Here is a 14,156-nt window from a genome sequence, read left to right on the forward strand (position 1 = left end):
GATGCTTCTACAGTGCTAAATCTTTTCCTGAGTCTAAAGCATTAATTTACAGTACGTCGTAAGTTACATTTGATTCATAAAGAGTAGGTTTTTTAAAAGTTTAGATGCCAATATCCTAAAAATGATGCCGGAAATGGAAAAATCAATAAAGATGTCGTACTATAATATGACGAGGGAAGATGATTGAGGGTATGATGAAGTCACTATTTTCTATCAAATACGCCCCAGTCATAGCCCAAGTCATTTTTTAAAATAGCATCGTCGGCAAACACTTTCAATAAGCTTTTTAATGGTACCGGAATTTCGGGAATTCCGGTTCAAATGTATCCGATAATGCCTAAAATTCTAAATACACGAGTGAAACATCTAAGAGTAGAACTATATAATTTTCAATCAGGAATAAGTAATAGAACTGATAATTAATTCAAAGTTTTATTTCCGTAAGATTTGCCACTAAATGTTAATAATTTTTTAACAAGTGTTCGAAATGTCTGGTACATTTCCCACGAGCCTAAAAACGATATTTACATTCTTGACTCGCATTGTTATTAAATAATTAATAATAATGTTAAATGTAAAAAATGAGGTATTTTTTATCGGTATTTATGAATATAGTAGTATGTAATGAGTTCATTATACCTCAATCATCTTCCCCCATCACACTATGGTAGCCATATTTTTGAATGTTTGTGTTGCTGGCATAATTTTCAAGATATTTACACTTAAAAAAAAACACCCTGTATATAGGCAACATCAATAATAGTGCATTAAGGTACAAGTTACATAAGACAGCGCATTAGCGCGTAAAACCAAGTTTGCGAAACAAGGAACAGATCGATGAGTTGGCAACGGATGATGCGCCAATGGTTCGACAGTTACAGTAAAAATTTAAAAATAATAAAAAAATTGGAACATGTAGTAATTTTAGGATTGTTAGATTGCCAGCACTGCGGAAAAATAGTTTACATTTCTGTACGCCATTTTGTTAAATTTGCCACTTTAATTGCGTGCATCAATCGTAGCCAACAGCAAGGAACAAAAATAACTGAAGCAGTACAGTAATGTAGCTCATAATTAAACTCGGAAATGGAAAAATCAAGGGAGATCATTCTAAAAAATCTTAGGTAGGCATTGAAATGCCAGAGGCAAGTCTTGGATAAATTTGTGTTAATCCCTTGTCGATTAGATGTTTAATAACTTAATCAACGACCTACGTTTACGGATTACTGCCTGCTGCGAAGTTTCTTTTACAGATCGCCCATTATATGTAGCACTCCACATTTGGCTGCATTGACTAAACTGGTAGCGGAAGAATTTGCGGCACCCTGTATATTCTCATCCTAAACCAACTGACATTCCTGATGTTCCTCACTAGGGCCAATAATTCAAGTTTTCGTTAAGTATGCAAATGTCGGCTATCATGCACGCTCACATTTTCAACTCGCATTTGCAACATAAATTCAAATCATTTGCATAATCTCCAATGAAATTCAATAACTGAACATCAGCTCTGGTATTAACATGTTCATGCGTTTGAGAGATTCGCGGGGGAAGTAATTATTGCAAAAATGATTAAATCTTGAAATAGCATCAAGAGCTGAAACAGAAAATTACACATGTGTGAGGAGTTCTGGGGCAATTGCTTCTTGAAATGTGGAAGTACTTGGAGGAATGAAAATTTTAATTAATGTTCGCAAATTGGGATTTTGGATTTGCGTGTTTTGGAATGAAATATTGTGTCAAGTCAAGATATCAATTTTATGGTATTAAGGCGTGAAGTCCTGATACGGTCCTGTTATTCTCGGCTATACAGGGTGTCCCGGTTTGCTTCGGAAGCGGAGTTACAGGGTTATGAATACTACTAACATGAAATGTCCAAATAGTATGAGCTTCTCGACGTCTGTAGATTTGACTGAATTTATAAATTAATTATTTTATGAGGAAATGGGACAGAATTCCACCAAAAACTGAGAGAGTCAAAATTTAGTTAATAGATGGGAGAAGTTAAAAAATATATATAAATTCACCAGTGGCGTACGAGAAAATTTGTTTAAAGGATTTTATGAACCAAGACCTCAGAAAGTGCACCTTGTATAGTAATTGGAGGAAATTTATTCTCGTTTTAACCAGCGCCTATTACATAATATGCACATAAAATTTGAAGAATCTATCTGTAGTAGGACCAGGACAATAAAATAAAAACCTATTTTTTTCTTAACACCCTGTAACTCCGCTACCGATCGAGATCGGACCCATGCTCATATGAACTTTTTTGCTAAAAATAATGAGGTTTATTTCCCAAATCAATTTGTCCGAAACAAACCGGGACGCCCTATAGGTGAAAAACGTAAATTTACGTAGAATTATACATTCGCTACTGTTAAAAATATTTCCAAGGAAGTCGACATTTTTAACGAAATAACAAAACATGAGCTCCATCGGCCCAACTCCATCAACCTGCACTGGACGGGTTGCTCTGTCTCTTTCAGTTCCCGAGATATGAACTAACATTAATACGGATTTTCCCGACTGTGAAAGATCCTCGAAACGAAGGTTGGATTTTTAGGATTTTGGAGCTTCAGTGGAGTTATCAAAGATCAATATAGAATTCAAATCCATGAAATAGAGCAATAAACATCACTTGAAAATATTCGAAAATATCGAAGAAGCTTCTAGAGCACAACAGTCTTTCTCGGTATACATGACGGTGGTTATCTAAAGTCAGCTGAGATTCCTCATCTCAGAAAATGTCCAAGAAATGCAGTTAACTCTCTCCTAATTCGATTAAGAAACTAAAAGGGTTGCAAATTGGTTCTTTGACCTCTATAGCTTCCAGAAAAATTCTCTAAAAGCCCAAAAATGCCTGGATATTAATATGTGAACGCAAAATGGATTTTTTTGGAAAATTGCACTGTATTTTTGGTAATAGAAAACCATCTGAGGTTATAAGAATCTACTGAAAATACATGAGCCTTGCCACTATTGCCGTAATCTATGATGGCTCCTGGTTATTCGGTGCGAGCCTCCAGAGAATATGAAGAATTATGGAGGGTTTTCTCTTTTTCTGGAGAAATACTAAGAGATACGGAGATTAGAAATTATTATTTGCCGCTAATGCGGTACAGAAAACCCTAAAGAAAATTTATTTCTTTTGTGTTTTACACTTACGGGCCGTAAAAACTAAGGTCAAAATGCAAACGTTGTAACCATAGATTCTAGTTAGAAAATTAACAGACAGGTATTTTCCTTTTTGGGAAAAAAGTTCTTCGTGTAAGCTCTACAGCTAAATGCCTTAAACAATTAAGTAAGGTGAGGCTAACAGTCTAGTGAGATGCTCTGAAGTTTAAAGCCTTAAGCAATCAAGTAAAAATGAGCAGTCAAGCTGCTTAATTAAATGTTTTAATTATTTATTAGTTAAAAAATAGCCCGCTTTTAACCCCTTAGGCTGGTCGTTATATCTTTATTATGAAAGACCTGCATTTCCTCTATTACTTTTTATTGAGTTCTGATGATGAGGGTTTGTCAGATTTTATCCTAATTTGCAACAGAACTAGAGCAGAAACAAAGGCCTTTCAGGCAAATAAGGAAAATACGCATCCTTTGTTTTTTAGCAAACTCTATTATTAAAATACATGCACTTTGATGTATGCAAGATATTCAATATATTTTTAGAAATTTGTGAATGAAAATTGTAAAAAGAACGTATGGAGTCTTTCATGAAATATTCTTTAACTTTTCTTTTTAGTATTCGTTTGTAGTTGGTCAATTGAGTAATATTTTCTGGCAATCCAAGAGATATTATAGATCTTTTAAAAACTAGTTCCTCGTTCAGTCTATGCTTCTAAAGAGCGTGTATTCTGAAGCTTTCTCACGGTATCTGTGAGGCATCCCTGAGATTTTTTTTCTCATCTTTATCGGACATTTTAAGCAAAACCAATTTGGTGAATCCGCAACAAACCTGAACCGTACTGAATTCAATTAATTTGACCTTAATTTACCGCTTCTTCCCCAATACATCCATGTATCAAATGGAACAAATCGCTCCGATACAAAATCTACTCGTTTTTTTTTTTTTTTTTAGTTAGTTTACAAATCAAACCCTTACAGGGCTTAATATGCATCGGATTCGATTGGAGCTCAAAAAAGCATTCCCCATCAATTGGTGATATTTGGGCCGATATGTATGAGTTCAGAAGCGTCATCAAAAAACTAATAACACGCCACTATGATTGTTGTAAATAGGGCTCATATCCACGTACCTCAATGGAAATAATTAAATTTTTCACCGAGGAATAATTGCGTTGGGAACACCGGTGCGTAGATAAAATTTCCCCCCCTCCCTTGATTACTTTCCGAGCCGTACACACCTGGATCAATTAAAAAGTTCTCCAGACCAATCTAATTTGTTGATTTTTTTAAATTTATCAACCGGAGTGTGATAATTTGCGATTGGAAACTGTCCTTCCTTGATAACTAATTAAACTGCAAACAAATGCCATAAAATATTGCATACACGCCACTTAATATAGTTCTGGCATTCCCATTAAAAGTTTATGAACTTTAGTGATTAAAACCAGGATTAGCAATTTCCTCGAACTCCTTGGACGGTAAATACCTGAGGCTTTAGCAGAAGTTTAGTATTAATCGGATGCCACTCAAGAATTCGTTCATTTTTTTCCGCAAGCAGAACCGTTGATAATCTTTTTGTTGGGATTGCAGAGTTAAATACTTCATGCAAACCCCAAGGATCGGACCGTTTTTATACGAAACTGGGGCATAAGAATAATTTCCAAAACATAAAGTCTTTATGGGCATCGATATTTCAGGCCGGTGACAGAGCGTATTGGCCGAGTTTCCCTTAATTTTCACCTCTGCATCCCCGTCCGCGGTCAGTCAAAATGACCCAGTCAGCAATTCGGATCTTTAAACGAAAGAATTCAGTAAATGACCGGGGGTCAATTTGCCCTCTGTCACTGAACTTTGCCGTGGAGTTTGGGGGCGAGTTAATGATGTTTCAGTGTCGGATTGACTCCTGCTTGTCAAGGCTGAAGTTTTGCCTTTTCGTTGAATGGTTTTCAACCGCTGACAGTGAGGGATGTCTTTAGGTGGGAGTGAATAATTAATCCTATTGTCAACGTGCTACAACCGGAATAGATTTAAGTGCTTTATTTCCGAATATTTACAAATCTGGTAGGGAGCTCGGTCCTAGTGGTTGAAATACTCCAGTCGGGTGGAACGTGCATTAGGACTAACCGACTATTTCTCATTGCGTGTTAGTCTGATGTAGCTAAGCCTGTCTCGTGTCGAGATGAGCGGTGGGAACCGGGCTGTAGATGCGGTATTTCTGTGTTAGTATTGCGGAATTGTCCGCCAATTCCGGCTTAACCTCTCTCAGAAGGAGTTTTCCAAATACACCGACAGCATGGGCTAATCCATGGACGGAAAGGTGATTTCCTATGCAGGGTATAACAGATTCGAATCTATGCACGGGGATCTCGGAAACGGTGAAAGATGCAAAGTCGGTTAAATAGAGGCAACGATGCGTGGTTTGGCGCTCAACAATAATTCACTTGCGAATTTTTTAAAATTCGAATACCTTCGGAAACATCCGATAAAAACCGAAGTTCAGATTTTCGCTTTTCTCAAAAAACGCGAACACCATTATTAGAAGAAAGCTAACGATGAAACATGACTAGAGCACTTTTTCCTGGTTTTCTAATTGTGTCATCGGTATTTTTACTCGACAATTGGTTTTTAAATATATATCATAAACTGATTTGTATTTCCTTATGAGCGCCATCTTGGGCATTTACAAAATTGGAATCTACACGAAAACTTCATTCCAGTGATGTATTACGTTCAAATATTTTGGTGGATTTTATATGAATAAAAGCAAAAAAGCCTTTTTCACCTAAGGAACCTTGAATCGCTTTGCCATGTCAAGTCAAAAAATCATGTTTTGTTAATTTGTTTGTTATTTAGCTACTAATTTTATGAAACATTGAAGTTATCAAAGTACAATTTGATGTTTTTTGACTTGATGTCACAACGCAATTCAAGATTTCTTAGATCAAAAACGTTTTATTTCTTTTGTTTATAAAAAATCCACTAAAATACTGGAACATAATAAATCGCTAGATAGGAAAATTCACGTAAATTCTAATTTTGTAAAAATCCAAGATGGCGCTAAAGTAGTTCATAAAAGGTCAAAAATCAATCGTCGAATTAAGAACCAGCCAAAAAGTGCTCTAGTAATGTTTCATCGTTAACTTTCTCCCAATAATGATTTTCGCGTTTTTTGAGAAAAACAAAAATCCAAACTTCGGTTTTTATCGGATATTTGCGAAGGTATTCGGATTTTTGAAAATTCGCAAATGAATTATTGTCGAGCACCAAAATACGCACCTTTATCTCTATTTAACCGACTTTGTATCTTTCACCGTCTCCGAGATCCGCACACATAGACTCGAATTTGTTTCACCCTGTATACAGGGTGTCCTTGAAACGACTGTACAACGTTGAACCAAAAATTCCTAAATCAAAAATAAGGTAATTTTGGCAAATTTGCCTACATTTAATGTTGCTTCGTTTCGTCGCTACAGGGCACTAAAGTTCTCAGATTAATACCGTTTTTTTCGAAATAATTGATAAACGCTGTTATCGATTTTCCTTAATTTTGGATTAAGAATTCGTTTATAAATTGATATCTTTTGACGTGAGCGAGATCTCTTTTTAATGAGAGGAAATATTAAATATTGCGAGTGATTTGTAAATAAAAGTTTATATTTTTGTTATCCCCTGTATGAATGACTTTAGTTTTTTCTCTGCCACTAACTAACTTTATTTTGAAACTTTTATGTCTCTTGTGAAATTCTCTCCAGACATACAATTTCTCTACAAAAAAATTATTTACGATACTTTGCAATTCATCATTGTCGTGAAAGCAATTTTAGGGAAAGAGCCCGGCGCGATGCTCAAAGTACAGATTCATTTTTTTAAACGAATTTATTTATGTAATCAGGAAACCAGGCCACATTTTAAACATTTGTTATAGGAATTAAACTAAGTTGGTAGCTATTTAAAATTAAAACTTTTTTCAGCTATTCGTCCCGCGTAAACAACAATGATGAATTGCAAGGTGTTCTAAATAATTTTTTTTAGAGAAACTGTATGCCTGGCGAAAATTTTACAAGAGACATAAAAGTTTCAAAATAAAGTCAGTAAATAGCAGAGAAAAAATGTAAGTTACTCGTACAGTGGGTAACAAAAATACGAACTTTCATTTACAAACTTCGCGTAATGTTTAATATTTCCACGCAAAGAGATCCCGCAAACGTCAAAACATACCAATTTATGAAGTAACTTTTAGTTTTAAAATTAGTAAAAATCGATAAAAGCGTTTAGCAATCGTTTCGAAAAAGCGATATTAAGTTGAGAACTTTGGCGCCTTGTAGCGGCAAAACGAAGCTTCCTTCGATATAGGTAAGTTTGTTTAAATCATCTTACTTTCGGTTAAGGAATTTTTGGTCAAGCTTTGTACAGCCATTTCAGGGACATCCCATACAATACCTATAATTTAATTCAAAAAATAAAATCATCTGCAGTAGAACTCGTTTAATAGGAACACGCTTAATACAAGACAGCCATAACGTCCAATTTATGAGACTAATCAAAAGTTCAATATAAATACTTGTATTTGTGCTTATTTAAAACGAGCTTGCATATAACGAGGTACCGTTTAGAACCAGCACATTTTTAAGTCCTAATATCAAAAAATAAATATTCGGATATAACGAGCAAGCTGGTAGTCAAATATCAAACGAGCCGTCAGTATAAAAGATCAAAGTTAAGGAAAGTCGTCGACGTCAGTGAGAAAAAAAACTTATTGTTATTGGCAAATCCGCTTCTTCCAGATGTTTCAAGAATACTAATGTTAATAATCCTCCTGTGGCTTATTTTGCAAACAGTGGAGCGTGGATGACCGCAGAAATTTCAAAAAAAAAACATCCTGGAAGATTGGGGCAAAACACTACATGAGGCTACCAGGAAAATGTTGCTTTTAATAGATAATTGTCCCGCTCGCTCTTTGAGGATGCAGAATAATGAGTTGGTGGTTCTACCATCGAATGTAACAGCCATATTTCAACCAATGTATCAAGGAGTTATACAGTATTTAAGTTTATTACGGACAACAACTTCTTGTAAAATTAGTTAGTGCTGCAGATGACAGTGTCCTGCTAAGAGTTAGATGCAATGATGATGTTGGTGAATGTCTGTGGGCAAGCAGACAGCATAACAATTTTAATTTGTTTTCGACATTCAGGTTTATTATGCGATGAGTTTGATGAAAACGAATCGCCACTTGTTGAATGGATAGTTATAAAAACTACGAGAATCAAGAAATAACACAGACATGGAGAGATGGAGAACGCAGAACTCAGTAACGCTGTTTGTTTGTAAATGATGATTTAAATAAGTTTGTGTCGGTAGATGATGGCTTAGTGATTGCTGATTTTCCTTCGGATTTAGAAATCGTTTCTTCAGCATGCAGCGCCGAAGGTGATGAAATTGATGATCAAGGAGAAGATCTTACTACAGTTCGCACAGCTTGGATCGCATTGGATTTAGTGGATAAAGTGAATTGATTTAATGACGTTGGCACTGAACGTGTTCAAGCTTTAAACATTGTCCAAGCAGAAATTCAATGTTATGTTTTAGAAAATAGAAAATAGAAACTAACAGAAATTTCTGATTTTTTTACACATTAACGTTTACTTGCCGTGTTTAATTTTCTTCGTCAGTATTTTATTAAAGGTTAAATTTGGTCTATCATTTTATTGCATAAACCAAGAAAATATCATTCAAAATGTGCTCTCTATTCAATATACTCGTATACACATACTTACTCGTATATGCCTACATGCATAAAGTATATTTTCTTATAAATACAATCGACCCGATACAACGAGCGATCATTTATACCGAGCAAATTTGCCTATCCCTCGAGTCTTCGTATTAAGCGAGTTATCGTGTATTTGACACTCATGAAGAAAATTTGCGGTATTATCCGAGCATTTCACTGGCGTAGCTGAAATTTTTCCAAGTGCCTCCTGTTAAAAGACTGAACTGTATGAAGAGCTAATCATTTTAAGAATATTGTTGGCTTGTGTACCTTGGAGCGGCACCTTGAAGCACCGTGGCAGGAACCGTCGGAGGACTTCTGCCATGAGGTGACGAACTGCTGCTGAAATGTGTAACCCCATGGGAATTATACAATTTTTTGGAGCAATGTATGGAATAGCATCGATGAGCCAAGAAGCGCTGCTGGAGAGAGCTCAGTGCCCAATCGACTCCCAAGTGGAGCGAGTTCCAAGCGTCTGGAAGTTCCATCGATCCACCCATGGAAGGGATTATTTCGAGAAGCAAATACCCTGGCCAGGGTGCCTTAGTTTGCACCCTGACAGGTATTCTCTCCCCGCACATTCCCTCCTCACAGTATAGTAAGCAGGGTGAAAGTTCAGAAGTAGTGAGTTGTTTCAACGGACGATCCAGAGAAAATAAACTCCAACGCGTGAAGGTACTGGTCGAAAACTGGATGATTATCAACGCGGAGACACGCTAAGGGGAATTTATAAATCAGTCTCGAGTTACAGAAAATGAAGACTGACGTCCAACAGAGTGCCCCTGAGAGTTTACATTAACATCGGGAGTAAGAACTCGTCGGTACTCTGATACTGATGGTACCACCGCTTCCCCAATTGCGGTCGCCTTGAAAACAATCTGGACCGCCCTAGAACGAATGACCTCGCGCTCAGTTTCGATCTCGTGCGTCGGCGCGTTGCGTGTGCGTGGTCTGCGCTGATGTGAGCTCCATCGTGAAAGGACCGAAGCTCTTAGCGGGGCCTTAATGTATCGTCATTGGTTTCCTTTTGGCAGGCACAGTTTCGCTGTAGCAAATTCCGAAATAGAATTATTCCGCTCTTTGTATTTACTCCTTATTATACTCGTGCAGAAATATATTGGGGCCGAGGTTCGATAGAGTGGAGTTATTTAAATCGGAAAGAAAAGAAAGAAAATGCGAAAAGTGAAGCCGGGCAGGTAAGCCATTCCGTCGAATCAGACCGTAATTCGGTTTCCACTCAACTGCTTTCGCATTTTAATTTATCACTCTCCCGGGTTTTATTAGGCCTGCGTGTGGGTTTTAAAAGCTTTTCGAGAGTTTTCTTTCGTCTCTGCTTTGTCTTGCTGATAGCTCTAAAGCGAAAACAATTAGCGGACACTTGGCTCAATCCATCCTTCATTACGCAAAAGGTTCTTAAGCCCCGGACCAAGTCGAATTAGATATGGGACGTTAACATTTCCGTTGAGTTTGATTCAAAGACGGGGGCCGTCTATCGAATTTGAATTAGTTTATCCCACTCGAAACAACAATATAATAACAAAATGGGTCTCGGTTAACGTACAAAATGCAGTATAATTGAGTCTCGAATGCGGGGCAAACCGTAATGTCGTTCGCATGCTGCTCTGCCAAAGCAGCCCTAGTTGAATAAAGCTCACTAATTAAGTCAAAAGAATATTAAGTCACAATAAACATGGCAATAAACGACCAGGGGGATGTGATGTTATTATGCTCATCCATACTTGTCGATGCCACTGAGACGGCCATTTATCTTCCCTGCGGTTCTTTTTGCGGTATTGCTTCTTATATTTTCTTTCCAGGACGGAACACAGCCAATCCATCTTCGAGCTGAGAAGAAATATTAACTCAATTTAGCATTTCTCACTGGCTTTCAATAAAGCAATACATAAATCGTCACCAAGAGTATCGCTTTACATCATCTCTATTTTTGCTGTGCTGAAAACATCACATTTAAGGTGTCATTCGGAAATAATATCCAGAGCTCTTGACTACAAGTGCAACATTATTTCATATAATACGGAAGAGTCAGTAAAATCCATAATGGAGTGTTATGTTTTCTGATACAGCTCTTAAAGCTCTCCAAGGCTTTTCGGTTGGAAGTTCAGTTTCGCGGCTGTTCAAAATAACCCCCCCAAGCCAATTTGTTGAATACTCATTTCCAGACGCTTCCAAACTAAATTCAAGGGCAACATCTGGTTATCTGGTACATTAAGTTGTGTCTGGATATATCCTTCAATTTACAACTAGAGCTGCTCATCATCTTATAAATCCTCAAACTCATAAATCTTTAATTGAGTCTTCTGGAGCATTATGTGAACATTCAGTGTGCATCTCAGCGTATCTGAACTTTCCTGCCGTCGTCGCAAAATCACAAGTCTCGATAATGAAAATTATCACTTTATTTTTGTTAAAATTAGAAAAAGTTCGTTTACCACATTAAAGACGGTAATAGTTATTTATCTGACAAGTGCGGGAAATGACGCAGACCAGAAATCTGGATGAGCTTTTAACAGTCTATGAAAAATAGTGGGGTGCCATGGTCTTCAGGAATTCTCACTCTTGAGGAAAAAACCGTCTTTCTTGTCTTTGCTTTGTTATCAGTCCGCCCCCCCCCCCCTTTGGTACGCCCACGATTATTGCTATATTGTCTTAAAATGGACAGAGGTTTTACAAATATTTATGAGTTTTCATAGTTTATGAATGGCCATGACGTTCCTCGGTCGATCGAGCTATTAGCATTTGCTCTATGGTGAGAAAAATTAGCAACTGATGTTTTTCCTAATTTTGATTATTCGATTTGAATGCAGACAGTGGCGTTCCTTTCCTCCCAGAGTTGTTTTCAAACTTAGAGAGGATTCCGGAGTTTGGTTTTTCCCCAATCCCTCCCCTCATGCTTAGAACCTGATTTTTGCAATGTAACCTTAAATATTTTTATTTGCGTAAAACTTCGATCAAAATACCTGGACAAAGCATCTCGATTCTCGTTAATCCCTATAGATCCATGCTGTTACTAATTTTCTAAAATGAGAGAACATAGTAACAAACATTTTTCTATACTTTTTAATTCCTTTTTCAAATCGCCCTTCACAGGTCCCTGATTTGTACAAAATAGGTTCAAATGAACGTTTTCAGGATCTTTCACATTCGATGGAAGGCAATGACTTCTGCTTTTACACCATTCCAACTGAAGATTTGATGTCCATTTTTATCACCTCATATTACCACATTCCTGGGCCTCAGCCTGGCGCCCATCATTCCTTCTTAAGTAGATACCACTTAGGTGATGAGGCAAGTAAAGCGTTGGAAAATTTTTGAAAAATAATTACGTAAGTTTGATTGTACCTTAATAAAGATTTTGTATTAAAAAATCTTAGCAATTCGTCTCCCAGAGCGAGGAATCTCGGTAGATAAATTCCCAAAATATTCCCACTAATTGGTTGGTAAAGAATTGAAAGATTAACCGCTCGGGGATGGTTAAAAATTCTTTGCGAAAGAATCCAGAGGGGGAACGGGGAAATTTAATAAGCTCGCAGTTTATTAAGTAAAAAGCAATTTTGAGAACTGCGTCCAAATTACAGCAGTTATTCCGCAAAATGAGCTGTTGGTAATTTACTTTGCTGTAGTATCGTTATTAATTCCACGGACGTGAGGAATCAAGATGCATTTGGTACGAATGTTTCAAATTGCCCAGGAATAGCACCGAGATGCGCTTTGCCAGATTCCGAGTTCATTAGGATTTTATTTACTGCAGGAAGCCAGAAGTAGCGCCGAAACAAAGATAACGGCATATACGTTTTATTAGGTCTGCGGTTTTTGTAGGAGAAATTTGAAGGAATAAAACTTCCAGTTTAATTTCAGGCATCGAGTCGTTTTACCATAAGAAGAATCGCTCAATTTTCCGAGAAGCCCTTTTTCTAAAAACTTACGACTGAAATCCGGGCACTCAATTTCAGTCGAGCGACTGCGAACAGTGCAAACTAAATTAGCAAGTTCCCTTTTGAAAGCCGAAACACATTTAGAGCGACTTGGAGCAGGTGGAATAAGGAATTTTCCGAACAATGGGTTTATGGCACAGTTACGGACTTGGTAACCGAGCAACGCTCCTGGTATTTTAATTTATCGGTTTCCTTCTCTTTCGTTCGGCGGGGGACTTCGACGTGTTTTGTAAAATTAAAGCGGTTATAAGAAATTCAAATTTCACACACGTGCTTGTACTGATAAGGGCGTTTTTTCAGGAACAGAGCACGAGGCAATTACATTCCTCTACGTTATTATTTCTAAGGCTGGCACTACGAAAAATTGAATTTATCACATTCTGATCTTGGTGCCGTTTAGAGGCTGCTCCGAAAACGAAGCAGATGCTAAAACGGTGGAATTCTGGGCTTCTTGCTTTAACCCAGATGGAACGTATCTTCTCCGTACCTACGAAACTGTAAAATATCCACTTGTAAAAGATGATAGGGCTATAAAACATTTTTAGACATACATGTAAAATGGCTAAGAATCTGTGATGCCGACTGCTCAGCAATTTAAAGTCGGGTAGCTATGGTTGACAGGCAATGTCGCTATTACGTCAGTTTTTTCAAATGAAAAATCCAAAGCGCACGTCAAGACAACTAAAGAGCACCGACAGATTGACGTTCATCCTAGCTAATGTTACGCAATTCCTCCACTGACGTTAAATTGATGTTCGTCCCGACTAGCGTTAGTCAATTCAATGGCCGACCTGGGATTGACGTCGCCGGAATGTCTAATTACGACTTTGATTTTATGGTTTATTCTCTTCGGTTTATTCTCTAAAATACGCTAATACGCCATTTTTGGAGTTCAAATTCTTCATTTTTGGGAACTAATGTTTTGATACCTACATGGCATTTATTTATACATAAATACCTATTAGGTGTTTAAATAAAATAGTGAGGAAACTATCTTAGAAAGTTTCCTTGCTGCTTCGAGATTAATAACCTGAACTAATCCGAACAACCTCGCCGCTCTGCAACTTGGTGAGCCATCAAATCTCTCGTCAGTAATGAAACATTTTCTACTTTGGTGTGTAATACACAGGGTGTTAATTAAATATGTAAACAAACTTGAAAGGGGGAATTTCCGAAGAATTTTGATATGAAAATTTCATGAACCGCAGCAACTAGTAGTACAGGGTGTTCAAATTAAAGTTTTACTTTCGTTGTTGGATTATATTTTTGGGCAATAATGCGGCATTCTTATGAAATTCTGT

This window comes from Euwallacea similis, chromosome 28 (assembly GCF_039881205.1).
Source record: "Euwallacea similis isolate ESF13 chromosome 28, ESF131.1, whole genome shotgun sequence".
In the NCBI taxonomy this organism is placed as follows: domain Eukaryota; kingdom Metazoa; phylum Arthropoda; class Insecta; order Coleoptera; family Curculionidae; genus Euwallacea; species Euwallacea similis.